Consider the following 19,163-nt stretch of genomic DNA (forward strand, 5'->3'; position numbering starts at 1 on the left):
TTAAAATTCATTAGTTGGGGTGGAACTGTCAAGCTAAGTTATAAATTTATAATTCACAATTACAATTTATCTGCCTTATGATTTTGTTTAACTTAAGTTTTATTGAAATTTCGATTATACAATTTTACTCATTTAGTATCTACAAGACTTCTGTCTGGTTCTGTACATGTATAAATATATTAATGTTTCAATTTTAAACCATAAATTGCGATGGTTTAGAAATAAAACAAATTTCCTGGTAGCTCCTTCCAAAGCGGTTGAGGTTCTATTATGTCCATTGTCCACATATCTATGCGTGGAATAAAAAGTGGAATAAACATTTACATAAATTATATTTAAAGATACATATCTAGTTTTATAGCAGGTATCGAATTTTAGATCTGTGACCAATTTTAAAAACACGTGCCATGTAGCCACTTTTCACAGTGCACAAACGAGTGACCTTTAACACAAAATATGTTTCGATCTTGACACGTTCTGAACAGTCTCTCAGCTGTTCAAGATTTCTATTCTCAAGGTGAGACAACCGCCCCATTGTCTAGACCGGTGGCGCCATGATCGGACGCTTTCGGTTGTCTATCGTGGGACTATTTGTTCTTATTAAACTGCAGTTTGATTTAGGGTGTTTATGAGAAATGACGGGATTCTTTGAGAGGTTGTGTTAATGGTTTTTTTTGTATTCGTTGTAGGTTAGGTTTGGTTTAGCAAAGTAGGCGTTTAAAGGGTGAGGTTTGGTTGAAGAAAGTCGGAATTTAAAGGGTTTATTACAGGCTATATGTTCTTATTAATCATCAGTTAGTTTGATTTAGGGTGTTTATCAGAAATGACGGGATTCTTTGATGGCTTTGTTGTAGGTATATCTAGATAGAGTTGGTTGAAGAAAGTGGGGTTTTAAAAAGTGTATTATAGATTTAGATATATTCAGTCAGATGTTATAGTTATATGTACTAGTGTAGACAGTTAATACTGGCCAATATTAACCGACTAAAATTTCAATAGGTAAACTAAACAATTTTCGCATTTTGAAACTAACATTTTTTCATAACTTTGCTACTATTTACATTTTGTGAAATAAAAGAGAATGTGTAGCAGCATTACACGAAATAGCACTACACCTTAAGTTATATCTTACCGCAAACAAGTAAGTGCTTCCGTTGCCAACCGTACAGGAGAAGAAAATCTAAATTTAGGTACCTATATGAACACTAGCTGTCCCGGCAAACCCTATTCTGCCTTACTCTTATCACTTAGGGGTAGGTCTTGGGGTATGAAAAATAGATGTTGGCCGATTGTCTAACCTAATCCATTTGCACACAAAATTTCATGAGTATCGGTGCAGCCGTTGCAGAGGAGTATGGTAACTAACTAATGATAGAGAAGATAGAATATAGAGATAGAGATACAAATTACCAAGAATATGTATTTTTCGTTTTACCGTATACCAATAAAGTTCCAAATAAAAGTTGAATTTGCCTAAAATGTCTGCATTACCAAAGTCGCTTCAAAAAAAAAGTCTAGTAGTGTCACAAAGCGACGAAGGGACATTGTAACCCCAAGTTATAAAATCCGTACAAATCGCAACTAGTACATACGCAAACTTGCCCATTGACACACGCGAGGGTGTTCACCCCAATATTGATTAGGTGTTCGCTGACGTCACCGCTCGCATGTCCGGTACGCACCCGAGATGGTTTTTAGTCAGTGGTTATTATAAACTAGCTGTCCTCGGCGGTTTCACCCGCATTGCTCCGCTCCTGTTGGTCTTAGCGTGATGATATATAGCCTATAGCCTTCCTCGATAAATGGGGTATCTAACACCGAAATAATTTTTCAAATCGGACCTTTCTGAGATTAGCGCGCCGCGTTCAAACAAACAAACTCTTCAGCTCTCAGATAGCCCATTTATCGAGGAAGGTTATATATCATCACGCTACGACCAACAGGAGTGGAGCCACGAGGGTGAAACCGCGCGGAGCAGCTAGTAATTTATAAATTCACTATTGCTACTTTGCGAAAAATATTCTTCGAAAATATTCTGAATATTCTGAAGTTCCTGTATGTAACATTTAAATAAGCAATAGCTTCGCAACAAACCAAATGCAAACAGTTCATGGCGCGCGGTGACAGTGAAAACATTTGCTAAGGGTTACATTACAGACACCCCTAACAGGGGCTCGTCTTGTAAAGATAGGATAGATCGAAATGTATCAATAGGTAGTCAGAATTCAAATAAGTTAACAGTTGAATGAATAATGATTTATAAACGTTTGACATACTTATTCTGCTTTTGTTTTGAAAAAGCAATAAAGCATACAACGATCTCGACCTAATTAATACATAAAAACATTTCCAATAGGGAACGTAATTGTTGAACTATACTTTCAAAAACTGCACCATAGCTGATGCATTTTGTAGCCCACTTATAACTCATTGACGTTCATTAAACAGCAATGAAAAGAAAACAAGGTTTTTCACTCGCATTCCGGTTGCAAATTAATTGACATAATGCCTTTTTGCTTTCGGATTTAAGCCTCGAAGCTTTTTATTTTATTTCGCGAGGACGCGCTGAGCACCGTCGGTACTCGGTACGTAGAAATTTTTTACTCATTATTTATTTTTATTTGCGGTTTTTGAAGTAGGTTTCATTTATGAGGGTTCTGTTGTATCGTTAGCGGACTTACATTTTTACATAAAATAATACACGTGTAATCTGCAATGGTGATTGAGTCAAGGTAATGTTATATGCAGTGCAGGAATGCGAATGAAGCCACGGGCAGTTACGAGTAGCAACAGTAGCAAGGTTGTATATACATTATTATAGCAACATACTTTTAAATAATGGATTTTTCCAAGTTAAAAGTATCTTTTAAGTCTGGAATTATAACTTCTCACCCAAAATTAAACGAAATTTATGTATTTCTCCTACTAACATACAGAAAAAAATGTGTGTATGTACTAGTGTACACACGTAAGAAGTGAAACTTTTTTATGACCTTATTTTTCAAAAAATAATTTACTATATGCAACTTTACAGAAATACGTCGAATCACGCGTGGCAGGGCTAAGAAAAAGATGGCGCGTAACGGAAAAATGTCACGCGTAACGAAAAAATGTTACACTAAATTTTTTTCCGACCCCGATAAAGAAGTTTCACTTCCAAAATATATTATTATCAAATAGTAAATCAAATTATTTCGTTCTTTAGATAAGAAACTATTTTTTTAACCTGTATGTGTTCGTAACTAATTGGAACAAACTTCTATAAATAGTTCAGAATAATACATTAATTACAAGTTCAGTAAATCATAACGATTGCGTGATCGGCTCACATTAGCTTTTTCACCTATAAGCCATTACTCCTTGTTGCTTTAACGGTATTGCTTTAGTTTAGAGATCATTATTATATGATTAAGAAACCCGTTTTTTAGGATCAGGAAATTTACAATATTTTAATTTAATTAAGATTTATTATCTTACTTAAGTTATTTCGGAGTTAGTACTCCGCCACTGGTTTCGCCAGCTTTTTGTTTAAGTAAAGAAATTATATGAGTACTAAAACCGTCGTTGAGAACCACTACATGTTTTAAGAAAATCGCATCAAAATCTGTTGCGTAAGTTTGAAGCTCTAGGCATACATAGAGACAGGAGAGCGAAAGCTTTGTTTTATACCTACTATGTAGTGAAGTGATGTTTTCTATCGCATATAAAATAATCTTATGTTTTTTATTATAAATTTATTTAAGAAGAGTATGAATAGGTTATTAAAGCATACATATGAGTTTCATAGATATTTGAGATTCTAAGTAACCCCTCATTAAAATGTAATTGTCCCATTGAGTTCTCCCTTTCCCATTAAAAGCAAGAAACATGAGCACGAGCTATCCGTGTTTGTATAATAATATTGATGGTATAGAGAAGTGCATTAGTGCATGTATACTGAGTCATACAATATAATGTTTATTTATTTATTAACTAGAGGTCCGCCCCGGCTTCGCCCGTGGTACATATTTCGCAATAAAAGGTAGCCTATGTCCTTTCTCGGGTATCAAAATATCTCCGTACCAAATTTCATGCAAATTGGTTCAGTAGTTTAGGCGTGATTGAGTAACAGACAGACAGACAGAGTTACTTTCGCATTTATAATATTAGTATGGATGTATGGTAAACAAATATAATTTCATGTATAGTATAAAGCAAAGTCGCTTCACGCGTCTGTCTGTATGTATAGTTAGATCTATAAAACTGAACAACGGATATTGATGCAGTTGTTTTTTTTTTTTTTTATATAGGGATAATAAATTAATATCCCTATAGAGGAAGGTTTAAGTACATCATTTATTAGGTTTTAGGCAAAATCGGGCGAAGCCGCGGGTGAAAAGCTAGTAAAGTATAAATCTTCATCTCATTTTTAAAACAAAACGTTTTGAACGCTCAACACGATTCGCTGAGATATTTCATCCAATTAGCTATTGTCTGCAATGTCGAGTGCATTGCCTCGGATAAAAATATTAAATCGAAATACTAGTAGTTGTTATCACTATTTATTTTCATTTGTCATTGTTTACTCGGGTAGTTGCATTACAGATATTACAAAACCTACGTCCTATTTCTTATTGTATTCATTAAAATAAGGAATATAATTGCTTGCTTTATTTTAAGAAAATCACCATTAAAAAAGAATTTCAATCTGAATAAAATTAAAATAGACAATGTTGTCTTATAAAAACTCGTGAAAAATTTCCAACAACGAATTCTTTCCGTTAATTGAGACGAGAGAAGTGCTATTTTAAATTCAATTCATTATTCTTCGGCTTAACCCTCGGGTGCACGGAAGTTTGAAACTAAAACCAAAGCATTAACGATTATAATTGCATGAATTGACAGACGGTGTAATGTTAGCGCAACGTGCATACAAATATGGTAGTTAATTACTTGTAATAAAGTCCATATTCGTGGGACGTGCTCAGTGTCATATGCTAGAATAGGGTTGTCCAAGCTATACAAATTTGAAGTCTATTATATCTGGCCAGCGAGTGACGTGAATTCATGCATAGTTCGCTCGATGACATAGACCTCGCTTTCATGGCTGCTACGTCAAATGTTTAGGTAAAATATATTTTAACAATATTGAGAGAGAAATTGAGAACATAACATTGCATGAGATACTAACTACCGTGAAAAATTAAACGTGTCTGTTTGACAAATGAGAGATATTCTTAGAATATAAGAGAAATTAGTGATATTTATATGTAATAATAATCTGTGACTTCAGAATTTTTCGGCAATGATTATATAAACTGTTGAAGATCTCGACGGTCAGCTGTTATTATGAAATAAGAAACGATTTTAGTGGGAAATATAACAGAAAAATATTAAAATCAGGAATAATACCATTCCCGTCATAGTTCATTGTTTTAGTAATGACTAGATTTCGAAAGAGTAACAAACATCCATACATCCATACTTACAAACTTTCGCCTTTATAATTTTTAATTAAGATTTTACTGCAGGCAATATTCACAGCCTTTCGACTGTATTGATAGACACAAAATAAGTCCTCTTCCGGATAGTATAGGCAACCCTTATCTAACATAATAGAAATCGAATTCAAACCTTACTCATGCAGATATAGAATTGTAATTCGCGTGGAAGGCTTGTGTTCGTAAAACAATACGGTCCGGCGCCGTTTCTATTTGCAAGGGTCCATCTAATTGGTTTCGTTTCAACATCTGCGGGTTTCGTCGGTTTTCGTGTTTTTACTTGAAGAAGGCTGCATATTGGAAAACATAAAAGGCCCCTGGGAGCGTGACGGGCTTATGAAATATGGCTGAATATTTTTCGTGGCTGTTGTAATGTGGAAATGCGTATTTATGTGAGGTGGTCGAGTAAATCTTAATATCTTAATACTATTATAAAGGCGAAAGTTTGTAAGTATGGATGTATGGATGTTTGTTACTCTTTCACGTAAAAACTACTGAACCGATTACAATGAAATTTAGCACACATATAGAGGGTAACTTGGATTAACACATAGGATAGTTTGTATCCCGAAAATCCCACGGGAACGGGAACTATGCGGGATTTCCTTTGCAAACGCGGGCGAAGCCGCGGGCGGAAATCTAGTACTGTTATAAAACTGTGAAGCAGTAGATAGAACATGTATTTTAATCGATTTTGAAAATTATTTTTCATATAATATTTTTTTTAAGCATCATTGCAAAAAAACATATTAAACAGATTATAAAAATATCTTAAAATATATCCCATTTCAATCGTAATAATATATCCAATTTAAACCCAAAGATATTTATCATTCCAACTTCACATCCTTTATTCTAAAGAACACGACTATTAAAGTTTTCACAGAAAGCTTCCCACATATGCGATCCATTACTCAACGAGCGATCAATAGTTTCTGTCTATAGTTGCAATATTGCGGTGAAAATTGAGTTTGTATTATCTCGGACTAGTTTAAACTCAATATTCCAATGTATATTATAAGCGAAAACGGGTAGGTTACTATCACTACATTCGATCATCAAAAACGGCAAACGCAAGATTAGACGTCAAAGTAAGATTGCATTTAATTATCTTGAGCGAAAGAGACAACTGAGGTAAATACTGGCTAATTAACATTTCGTGTCACTCCCGGAGCGCTAATAACCTATCTACGTAGAAATATCAACAGTAAAGTGAACAGGTACATTCTATAGGGAAGAGCGCTCCATCTTTGGTCTCATAAGCTTACCAGCAGGCGAGATCGTGTCAAAGCCGAACCCTATAGTATAAAAGAAAGCTTTTTACTTATAACATCACTAGGTTTCCGCCCGCGGCTTCGCCCACGCAGTCAAAGAAAAACCCGCATAGTTCCCGTTCCCGTGGGATTTTCGGGATTGCGTCATATTCCCGGGATAAAAAGTAGCCTATGTCCTTGCTCGGGTATCAAAATATCTCCATACCAAATTTCATGAAAATTGGTATAGTAGTTTAGGCGTGATTGAGTAACAGACAGACAGACAGACAGAGTTACTTTCGCATTTATATATTAGTATGGATTGCAGTATTCCCATATCAGACGTTTAGACTGAAATCTTTTGGGATCCTTTGGTATAACTACAGATATTGCGGCATTGCCGTAATACAATTACCCGAGTGAGCTGTCACGGGCAGAGAGATTAGCGAGCGGAGCCGTAGGAAATATTTATAGGGCCTTAATTGATTTCGTAACTGACAGGCGTGCAGGGTTGCTTGTTTTATTCAAGATTGACTGGTTGTGATTTAGTTGGAAATAGATTTGTGGATGCAAATACGTGGTTTTGTGAATGATTTAAATGTGACAGTGATTAAATAATTATGTGGTCGTAGTGAGGTTATATTGAAATAAAAACGGCCTTTTTATGGTCCTATACAAATTTTATCGTTTATTGTCATTGTAAGCTAAATGTACCTATGTGTAAAATTCTCAGTTGTTAATAATTTAATTATTGTCTTACCTGTCATTTTATTTCAGCGTATTTTTTATTTTCTTAACTTTTATGTGAATCGATAGCAGTGAATTATTTGTGTGTGTCGTAAAATAACTCTACTCTCTACCTTTCGAATTTAATCTATTAATGAACCCAAGAAAAGTATCTACAAGCTGCCTTACATTTACTTTTTTATGTATCCACAGATATACAACGAAATACCTTAGCTTTGAACAATTTAGCTAAATATAATCTAAACACGTTCACCTGTACGTGACCGCTACGCCGTAGCGCCGTAGCGTCGTAGACAAAATAAACATGTGTCGTAGTACTGCTATGGTTATTAACACGGCGTAGCGCATGATGATGCAAAAGTACTGCTTAGTGCTTAAATATTTATGTGTAAAATGTTTGGGTTGTGTAATAATTAAAAATTAATAAATGGTAAGTGAAAGTGACAAACGTGTTAAATGGCGTCTGGTTCTAAGGATAGCAATTCTAAATATTAATTAAAATGCTCTTTGTATACATATTTTTAGGTTTATTAATTTTCATCAAAGAAAGATATTTTCTTAACATACAAATTAAACTAATATACGAATACCTATATTTTAATTACAGAATATTATTCTTTGCACAAAAGCTATAATTCTATTTGATATTTAAGATAAAGGTTAATAAGCTTTTAACAAAATTTGTTAAAAGCTTATTATATTTAATATGTGTGTAATTCTATTACAAATATTTTTATTTTCCTTAGCAACATAGGAGTGAAGCTGCGTGTGAAAGTTGATCGTAAATGTAGGCAATAAAACTGAATTTTATGGCATAAACTGGCATTGACCTACAATACTGTACCGACCTGTATACCTTAGTAAGGTATACCTTGAGGTACACGATAAATCTTTTCTAGGATCCTTCTAGGAAGTAGCGACCTACATTTCTGATAAATACGGTTTAGCTTAAGAACTAGATATACACGCGGTTTTGGCTAAGTTCCTACTCGTATGATAAAATATAATAAACTAGCTTTCCACCCGCAGCTTCGCCCGCGTAGTCAAAGAAAAGCCGCATAGTTCCCGTTCCCGTGAGATTTCCGGGATAAAACCTATCCTATGTCCCGGGGTAAAAAGTAGCCTATGTCCTTTCTCGGGTATCAAAATATCTCTATACCAAATTTCATGCAAATTGGTTCAGAAGTTAAGGCGTGATTGAGTAACAGACAGACAGACAGAGTTACTTTCGCATTTATAATATTAGTATGGATTTCTATATATCCCCTACATATCACATCTGTTTTATTGACCGATTCTCTAACGGGCAAATAGGTGACCAGCCTTTGTACCCTTTTTCTCCTCTGGGATTTGAACTCTGGACCCCTCGGTTCTATACTTACATTATAACCGTTATACCAGGATGTACATTCGTTATTTTATAGATTTTATGCCAAAAATTAGCAAATAAGCGGGAATTAAGCAACTAAAATTTTATGTATATAAATTAATCCCTGCAGATAACTCGCTCAAAGGAAAAATACGTAATTAAACCTCCATTTTCCCTCAGGAAATGTTCTATTAATAGCTATTTTTCATTAATATTTGAAGGAAGTCTCGTTAATCTGCTCCCTCGTTCTTTAGTAATGAATAATTCTGCACAATAGTTGATGTCTTTGATCTCTCGTCTTTGGGACCGACATGCGATTTAAACATGATATAAATAATACATTTATACGTGACTTTAATTTTAGAATTCTCGCATGAGATGTTGTAACTTATTATGGATAATAATTTTCGTTTTTTATGTAAAAATTATGATGATGGACAAATAGAAAAATAAAGGTAAGTATATTATCTATTCATACTTGTATACGAATATTTAAATACACATTTTAAATAGATACACCTGTTTCAAACATATTTTAATTAACTTCACGAACTTCAAACAACTTCCCAACATTTGATATTATCTAAAATTTGATTCGATTATACACCCTGACGTGTGAGGAATCCCTTTACGAACAACTTACAATGTATGTATCAATAAATTATATAAATTGACATGCTAATAAGTTTACAGATGCCCTATAACAGCCCCCCTAGACAAGTGGCTTTCTATTAGCGTAAAGTTCAATAGAATAGATTATGAATGTATGAGATTGACGTAATCAATCGTCGTCGTCGTAATCAAACGTCAATCTTATACATTCGTAGTCTATTCTATTGAACTTTACGCTAATAGAAAGCCACTTGTCTAGGGGGGCAGATCGGTTATCTTTAGCCTAATGATTAATCGATACATCTTAGCTCAAGACCAACATTCCAGTTTCCATTAATATTAAACACGTAATTAGCTCAAAGCCTGATCCCTATACATAATTACACCCTTGCTAGATAGGCACTTTATCAGGGGCGTCATTGTTCTGGATATAAACAGGTAGGGTTGTCACTAGTGTGTATTTAGACATCATTGTTATTAGGCTCGACTTTTTAAACTTAATTACAGGTTGGGTACTTTTGATTTCCAAAAAACAAGTTATTATTTTTATTTTGTATTTAACAGATGTGCCAGTGTCAAAGGTAGATATCAATAGATTCGGTTTTTAAAAAGATTATGATTTAAAACACTCATCCTATCTATAACATATACTAGTTTACACAGATCAAAATCAACTTTCTATCTAAAAATAGTTACACGAGTTTTATTTGAATTGACAACCCTAATATTACCCCTTTACGTAGTGTGACGAGTACGGAGGATATGTCCATCTCGCTCACACGGATATGGAAATGCTTTTGCGTCGTATATTCAATTTGTGTCTAAATGTAAGCTGGATTTTGTGTTCTGCGTAATTATTTGTTAAAGTTGGTTAAACTTGATTAAACTTAGCGATCTTAATGAAATACAATAGAGATTCCCTTTTCATTTGTTTCCTTATTGTCATAGAACTGTAATGTAGGAATTCTTAGGATCAATTCTAAAATTAAGGACGAATATACAAGACGTTTAAGATATAAAAAAATGAATTGTCTGTAAAGTCGGTTTACTGACGATAGTTGAACGTGACAACGTCCGATTGTGCTTCTTTGTCGCTCGTTCCGCGCTCTCGCTTGCACTTCAAGCCTTACATGGAACGCCTCAGAGCGAGGTAACGCCGCATGAGTCATGTTTTTTCGGGCGTGCAACCGGCTTTATCGAATTATAAGACGTTGTCACGTCAAAAAAACTTGAGCGATGTCAAGGCACATCCGGATGAAACGAAGTGCTAAGTTAGAGAGAGACAGAAAGAGAACCACGCGCACGCCGCACGGCTTACAACTCTAGCAAAAAGTGTCGTGACAACTTTTCGTAAGGATCTAGCCCCCTTTCACAACGTGCGATAAGGAACTTCGTTCCAAAATTATTATTGGACTATTTTCGAAAATAACCGTATAAATAAAATAGCCTTGATTCATGGCGTGTGTTTATATAATTCCAGTTCATATACCCAGGTCCATTCATATTTAATAGGTAGAAAATAACGTGACAGTATCAATACAAACATACAATTTATTATGTAAGTGTGGACGCTATAAGGGGATTATATTTTAGGGGTTGTTTTCGAATGAATTTCGTTTAAAGAGACAATCAATCATAATATTCCCTTGAGGAAACTGGAAGGGGAATTTTCGTTTACTTTTCTTGAGTGTAAAATCTGTTTTAGAACGAAGGAAAAGTTTTTTTGTGAATTTGTAAAATAAATAGCTGTGCCCCGCGGTTTTATCCGCATTGCTTCGCTCCTGTTGTCCGATTTAAGCATGATGATTATGTATAGCTTATAGACTTCCTTGATAAGTGGACTATCTAACAGTGAAATAATTTTTAAACTTGGCATTTCATGATAAGGGCAACTTTTAAAAGTTGTCTATTGTTCTTTCAAAAAACATTGATGTGGTAAGACAAGTTAAAAGCCGTGATGTGCTGTGGCTTTAACAAAATGCTTAAATAATTACTCACTATGAAGTATTTTAATTTGCAAAAAAATATGCTTCAATTTTAAACCCCCTAAAGTCAATCCCAAGTTCATTATTTAATCAAGTCATTATTTGCACACCCAAATAATAGTGTACTCTGCCCTTTATAATATATGTAGTACCTAATAATAACACACTAAAAGGTGCTAAAAATATAAGTACAGTCTTGCAAAAAAAAATATTTGTATTTTGAAACTCAATTTTATTGTTTTAAAAGCTACTTTAATTTTGACTTAAGTATAAAAAATAAAGAACAATACCAATTAAGGTACTTTTTGTTTAGTATCAAACAGACTACTACTAGTAGTACATACTACTCAAGATACCCACAACGTAGTCGAGATAGCGATTAATCACGGGGGTTGCGTAAATACATGTCATCGCGTCTCCCGCCGGGTGGGTGTCGATTTAACACGGATTTGGAAACTAAATGGGAACTATTAGGGATTGGAGATATGTAGTGTTAGTGTTGATAGAAAGCCTAGTAAATTATACACATGTACTTGTACATGTACAAAATAATGGTTTGGTACTATGCAAGTCTTTTTTTTTAGGTATTAAAAAATCTAGCGGATATACAGCTACTGCGGTCATAGTAAGAATGTTTTACGGAATAGAGTATCAATTTCTTCATTTTAACAGTGTTATGACTATTTAACTACTAGAATACAAATAATACCAATTAAAAACATTACTTTAATTATCAAATTCACCTCCATACATGTAAAAGTCGACCTGAAACTGTCAATAAACAAAAACCAGCCCCGATTTCAACATTTATGAACCGCAGAATAAATAAATTCCATATTTTAATAACATTAAATCCCAGAGCACGTTTAAAATAATTTCTGTTTTAAATGGAGAGTCCAATTTATATTTCAGTCATGCGTTGATAATGTGCTCGTACGATTCGATGCGGATAAGGCGCGGTGCACACTGATAGTGGTTTCGCTTTAGAGTGAACATTAATTAATGTTTTTAATGCTGGGTAATGTTAATGGATAATTTTTTGAGTGTAGTTAGTAAACAAATATTTCAAGAAATTGTGTGCACGCTTGTGTAGCCTAAGTATTATTTAGATAAGAAAGTTAACATTGAATTTTAATATAAGTAAGGATTAAGTTCTTCGGAGAGTGTACCACATAGGTAATTGTTGTTATTATTCGACAATTAAGAAAACAATGATGTCGAATGCATATTGAAAAAAGTACTATTTTAATTTGCGGAACTCTATTTTTTACGAGCGTGTAATTTGCAGTGGTTTTTCATATATTATGAATAAGCATCCTTCAGTTTCAATTCACCATACAGTTATTCAGAACCGTCCAATTTGCGATATGAATTTTTGACGATTCCAATATTTTACTGGAATTGAGAAATACTTATAGCAGTTGTGGCTTGTTATTATATTGTATAGGTTTTACATTGTAAGAATTATGTTAAAATGAACGAACATTTAAATAACACAGTCTTTAGGGTTAAAAATAAAAAAATATTGAGCACGTGATGTTTTTCTCTTACCATAAGCTTATCCTACTTCCTCCTAATATTATAAATGCGAAAGTTTGTGAGGATGTGTATATGTGTGTTTGTTACTCTTTCACGCAAATACTACTGAACCGATTACAATGAAATTAAGCACACATATAGAGGGTAATTTTGATTAACACATAGGATAAGTTTTATCCCGGAAATACCACGAGAACGGGAACTATGCCGGTTTTTCTTTGAAAACGCGGGCGAAGCCGCGGGTGGAAAGCTAGTACTTTATACTGTAGATCTGTCACATAAATTACTAGATGCAATAAAATTCATTAAAAGTATTAAAAAAAAACTCCTAATATACACTTGAAGATTTTACGTATCGTAAAGCTATAGAGAATTTTCTGCTCAATGCATCGTCCAAAAACGGCCATTGCAAAGTTGTTAGCGGACGACAAAGTTTGAAACATCATCTCATTAATGGGCTAGCACATTCCGAGTTTAATTCTCAGTTACAATTAGTTGGATGCATTTGACCGGCGGATTAGTTAAGCTGAGATTAAGCGGATCGTGTAACTTGCCAGTTGTGGAATTTTCATTTCAATTTGGTTTAGTTGATAGTGGAGCGCCGTAAGGTTTATACCTCGGAATCCAGGGCCAGTCAATGAATCTTAATATAAACCTTGAAAATATGTTTTTAATAGTATATAGAAAAATGTTAAAAAAAATTTTTTTCGCGCTCTCAATTTTTTTAACAATTATTATAAACAACTAGCGGTCCGCCCCGGCTTCGCCCGTGGTAGGTACATATTTACGTTTTCTCTACATAAAAACCATCCTCGTACTTCAAGGAATATAATAAAAAAAGAATTATCGAAATCGGTTCAGCCGTTCTCGAGTTATGCGCTTACCAACACATTTTGCGATTCATTTTTATATATAAGACTAGCGGTCCGCCCCGGTTTCGCCCGTGGTACATATTTACGTTTTCTCTACATAAAAACCATCCTCGTACTTCAAGGAATATAATAAAAAAAGAATTATCGAAATCGGTTCAGCCGTTCTCGAGTTATGCGCTTACCAACACATTTTGCGATTCATTTTTATATATGTACATAAGAAGAAGAAGAAGATAAGATTATTAATTTTTTGGAGTTTTCATTGATTTATATTAGTCAAAAGTCATAAAGAACAACTATTACAAACTTGAAAACTTGATCTTGGATCTTTAGGGACTGCAGATATACCGATGAAGGTCGGGTTGGAGAATAGAGGGGATAACAGCAGCTGTTCGGTATTGTTCATGGGCTCATGGCGGGCCCTCACAGGATAGTACACGTTGTAACTTGCTAGACTTAATACGTAGCTGTTGTTTTCGTTCCGAAAAATATTTATTTCAGATTTTTGTTTATTAAAAATTAATGTTTATATTATTGTGCAGTGAGTGTGATAAAAGTTAATTACTGAACATTACTGAGTTTTAAAAACTTTGAAAATAGTGGCATAAATTGTAAGTATTTGTTTTTCATTTATTATGCTTTTGAAAACAGTTATAAATATTTTGTAATAAATCGATGTTAAAAGTTAGAATATAATAGTAGAATTTAATAATATAAATCATTAATTATGTAAAAGTTAGTTATTAATATTACTAATATTTGTTGTTGCAGCCACGTGTCGCAATGGGTGAACCATCCAGTATTGATGTACAAGCAAAGGATCTAGTTCTGAATTAAGCTCTGAACTAGGAGATATTATAAAAGTCACTAGAGGCATATCATCATTAAAAGCTGCATCTGCGAAAAGAGGGGATGGACTTTCTCAGTATATAAATACTCGCGACTTTGTCTACGTGCATTCGGTATGCAGACAAAAATATATTAATAAAGGATGCATTACTTAATTCTTAATTAAAAAAAGAACACCACATCTGCATGCTCTCCACCTAAAAAAAAGCTTCGAACAGCTACTTCAATTGATTTTGATTGGAAAACTAGGTGCTTCTTTTGTGAAAAAGAAGCACCAAGCTCATGCAAAACAGGATGTGGAGCATCTTGTGGGTGCAGGAAAAGTGGAATAAACTGCACTGCAGCTTGCTTAGAATGCAATGGTGACAGCTGCACTAATCCTTCACCTACAATCTATATCAACGAGATCGACGACGACGACAATAATGTACAATGATGTAACAATGTGTATAGTTAATGATAAATTTTTTTTGTAACTTATTTTTTACGATAATCTAATAAATTAACATTGAAGTTACTCTGAACATATAATTTATTACAAATAAAATTAAATTTTTCACTATAAACACTTTTTCCCCCTTCCGCCTCTCATTTTTCAGTAAATTGTTGTTAAAAATTGTTGTAAATCGAGATCGGTCAATTTTTTTTTTTTAACTTTTTTATTTGAGGTTTTAATAATGCAGTCTCATACTTGATATACAGATTCATTGACTGGCCCTGGGTTCCGAGGTTTGACCATTTTTATGCCTTACGGCACTCTACTATGAGTTATTGATAATTAGTAAAATACTGGGTTTTGTGGGATGAAGTTCGAATGAAGAGTAGGTATTGAGGTAAATTATAGAATTTGAGACTGTTGAAATAGAACTACATATATACTAAAACGTAACCATTAGTAAATAAAATAATAGTAGTTAAAAAAAACTAAAAAACACGCTTTTTATAGAAAACCGAACTAAAAAAAAAAATAGAAAATTTTATCAAATTAGTGTATTGTCATCGGTCCTCAATAAATCTACAAAGTTTGAACGAAATCTGGCCGTTTAAAGTGGGTCAAAATCGCGCCCAAAGAAGTCGGTTACAAAACACACAAACATACAGGTGAAGCTAATATAAAAAAACGTGTAAAAATAATGAATCTTTCTGTTTTGTAGAAACGCGTAAATTAAATATTTGTTTTAGAAATGGAGGTTTTATAAAAATAAAGAGTGTGGCCGTTCGATTAGATCTAGACATGTACGTATGTAACTAACAAAAAGTACAATGTACATATTAGATGTGATTGTATTAAGAAGCAGACTATGAGATTTACATATGCAACACCCTCATATAAATAAAACGCGCATAAATTTGACTATATTAAAAATATAACATGCACAAATGAACAGCTTAAAATAGTGCACATGAGTTGTTTAACTTGCAGACATCACGTTGTAAAAGCATCATGCTAAAATAACAGCCGACAGACATAAACACTAACGGCGTGCAGATTAATTTATTCACAAAGGGAGCGTCCACAAACACGTCTGGCTCATTCGATTAATTGCATCTTTGTGCACTAGCGGCTAAATGTTCAAGCTGCCCGCTAGATGACGCTGCGCAAATTGGCAGAACTAATCTGCCCCCTAGACTAGTGGCTTTCTATTAGCGTAAAATTTTATAGAATAGATTATGAATGTATGAGATTGACGTAATCAATCGTCATCGTCGTCGTAATCAAACGTCAATCTCATACATTCATAATCTATTCTATTGAACTTTACGCTAATAGAAAGCCACTTGTCTAGGGGGGCTGATATAGCTCGAGTTTATATCTTCTAAATGCACGATTTTGCATTACAAATTACTGTTTTGATATGTTCTCTAATGCTGGAAGGTTATAAATTTCAAGCGAATGTTTCTTTATTCAATAAATTGGTAGAACTAATGCGATGGTGTCGCGCTCTGACAATTCGAGTTTATGTCTTCTAAATGCAGGAATTTGCATTGCTTTTGCATGACAAATTGCTCTTTAGAACTGTTTTCTAATGCTGGTTTGAAGCGTTTGTTTCTCCATTCAATTAGTTGTATCTCTGTCTGTCACAGTGACGAAATGGTCACTAGGTGGGCAGTGCAAATTGGCAGAACGAATGCCACCTAATGCGATGGTCTCGCGCTTTGACAACTCGGGTTTATGTCTTGTAGATGCAGGATTTTGGATTTGTTTTGCATGATAAATTGCTGTTTGAACGGTTTTCTATGGTAAGTTGCATACAAACACTTGGAAATCTCTGACAGTTTCTTGTCATACATTAAGGTAGAATTCCTCTCTCTATCTCTATTGAAATATTTACCTCAAAGAAAAATTAATATTTCCCAATATCCTATACCTTGCTCCTTGCCCTTGATGGGGCAATAATATGATTAATTCTGTAAATATTACATTACGTAAAAATGACTTTCATAACTTACCAATACCTCGAAAATTATTATTTGTATGGCCTCTATAATAACGGATTGACGAGACTTCGTAATGGTGAAAGTGACTTTTATAACCTTCAGTGAGTATATAATTTTATTCAGAGTTATTGCTGAATGTCTGCCAATTCTATAGTTACGTTAACTATAGGGTTATACCTGTTATGCCATTAATACCTTATCTTATTGACAAAGCTAATGCCTTAGCAGAGCACGAATTCTACTTGCAATTTGATTTCCAATTCGTTAGCGCTTATCCATCAATATCCAACATATAATATAAATTATAATACAAAGCAAACGTTTTACTGCTAGTAGCTAGTACGCTTAGATATTACCACCACTGATCAGTCTTCCGACCTTAGACCAGATTTAAACATAAAAAAACTTCAATATCAGTTAAGCCTCTTCGGAAGAGTTTGGTTGCAAACCCTGTGAGATGGCTCTTTTTATATGTATACATGTACGCGAAAACAAAATGATAATACGAAAGACTCATAAAATAGTTAATTTGTATTTGCTGTGACAGGTGTGGCGTAGGTCAGACGACCTTCGAAGGTTCTATTTTAGGGACAAAACAAATGGAATCAATTAATTATTTATAAACGCTAGAACAAGCCTGACACCCTTCAGGGCTTCAATGACATCATCCTCATACTTTTCAAGTAACACACATAATCGTACTTTCACAGCGCAACGGCGCTACTTAAGGCTACTTTTACCGCAGTATAATATCTTATTCCTATGAAGATAGAATTTCTTTGACCACTCGTGTGAAACCGTGGGCAACAGATAGTCTTTATACTGGTATGGTAGTCGTCATTATTAAGCTTTGGTATCCTCATAAGTGCACTTTGCACGAACTATTGTTCTGTAAACTCAACAATCGAAATATGCTTCTAGATGGAAACTATCCAATTTAGTAAATATCTACGTTCCGAAGTACCATTGAATATAAGTGGATATCCAGTTAAGGTATTTTGTTTGTATCTATGATAATAAGCCAGGTTCAAAGGGTCAAAGACGCGTTAAATTTCAAAGGGCTCAAAACGCTTTTTTTTTCATCATTATAAAAAATAAGGTGAGAATTTATCGTTATTCTAGTAAATTACATGGAGGCGAACTATAATATTTATAGATATTTTCTGAATAGAGCCTTTTCAATTTAATAATTGCCTTATAAAATTATTTAGAACATGAAAACTATAAATGCAAAAGAAAATTATTAAATGTTTTTATCGCTGAATTATTAACGATGTTTTATGAAAAATGACGAAATTACAAAATGCTATCTTAAAGCTAAATTTTATACTTTTTAAAAGTCTTATTATCTCGCATCCACATTCAGTACATACACTTAAAAGAATGCTAATTAAAGTTCGTAAAGTATAAAAATCGAATTGAAAATTGTGCAGTCTGTTCGGAGCAGCACAATAAGTAGGCTAAGCCTCGATACTCCAAATGGGAATTGCTTTTATTGATATTTCTTTCGAGTATTGCACTCTGTTGGTTTTTGTTTTCTTATTGTTGAATGGTATAAAAGTTTATTGAGATTTACGTAATAAAAATACACGCGATATTTTTATCAGAAATGCTTTTTAGTATTTAAATTGAGTTGATTAGACGATTGATGCATAAACATAAAAAATGTTCGTCCCAAGAAACAAACCTAACAAAAAATTTCATAATATTGAACTCTGTATTAATTACAGCATTGTTAATTATATTATTTTTGTTACAGATAGAGAGAGCGCTAAATAACATTAATTGGTAAGTATTTCCTTCCGTATGTTAAATTTCACAAATTATGATTACGTCACAAGATTAAAAATTGTACGTTTACATTAAAACCGCAAAACTTTCAGAATATATTTTCATTTAAAAAATATACCTGTTTTTTAATAACGGTTTCTGTAAAGTTGTGCGCAGAAACAATAAAACATCTGAACCCCACTAAGTGAACCGTGACACTTTCAGGAGATGGAGGTCAACGAACCTTC

The 19,163-nt window shown here is 33.7% G+C and overlaps 1 long non-coding RNA gene across 1 annotated transcript in view; it reads left to right on the forward strand.

The window, feature by feature from the left end:
- Nucleotides 1-18,934, forward strand: part of LOC149901449 (uncharacterized) — a 39,534-nt gene extending 20,600 nt beyond the window's left edge. Inside the window, exon 3 of the long non-coding RNA XR_016457654.1 lies at nt 18,905-18,934. This is a non-coding gene — a long non-coding RNA (uncharacterized LOC149901449). The remainder of the gene's footprint in view (nt 1-18,904) is intronic.
- Nucleotides 18,935-19,163: the final 229 nt, after the last annotated feature.

Source organism: Colias eurytheme, chromosome 17 (genome assembly GCF_061535395.1).
Source record: "Colias eurytheme isolate Ceu_HAF_F1 chromosome 17, ilColEury1 Martin Lab GWU primary, whole genome shotgun sequence".
Lineage (NCBI taxonomy): Eukaryota > Metazoa > Arthropoda > Insecta > Lepidoptera > Pieridae > Colias > Colias eurytheme.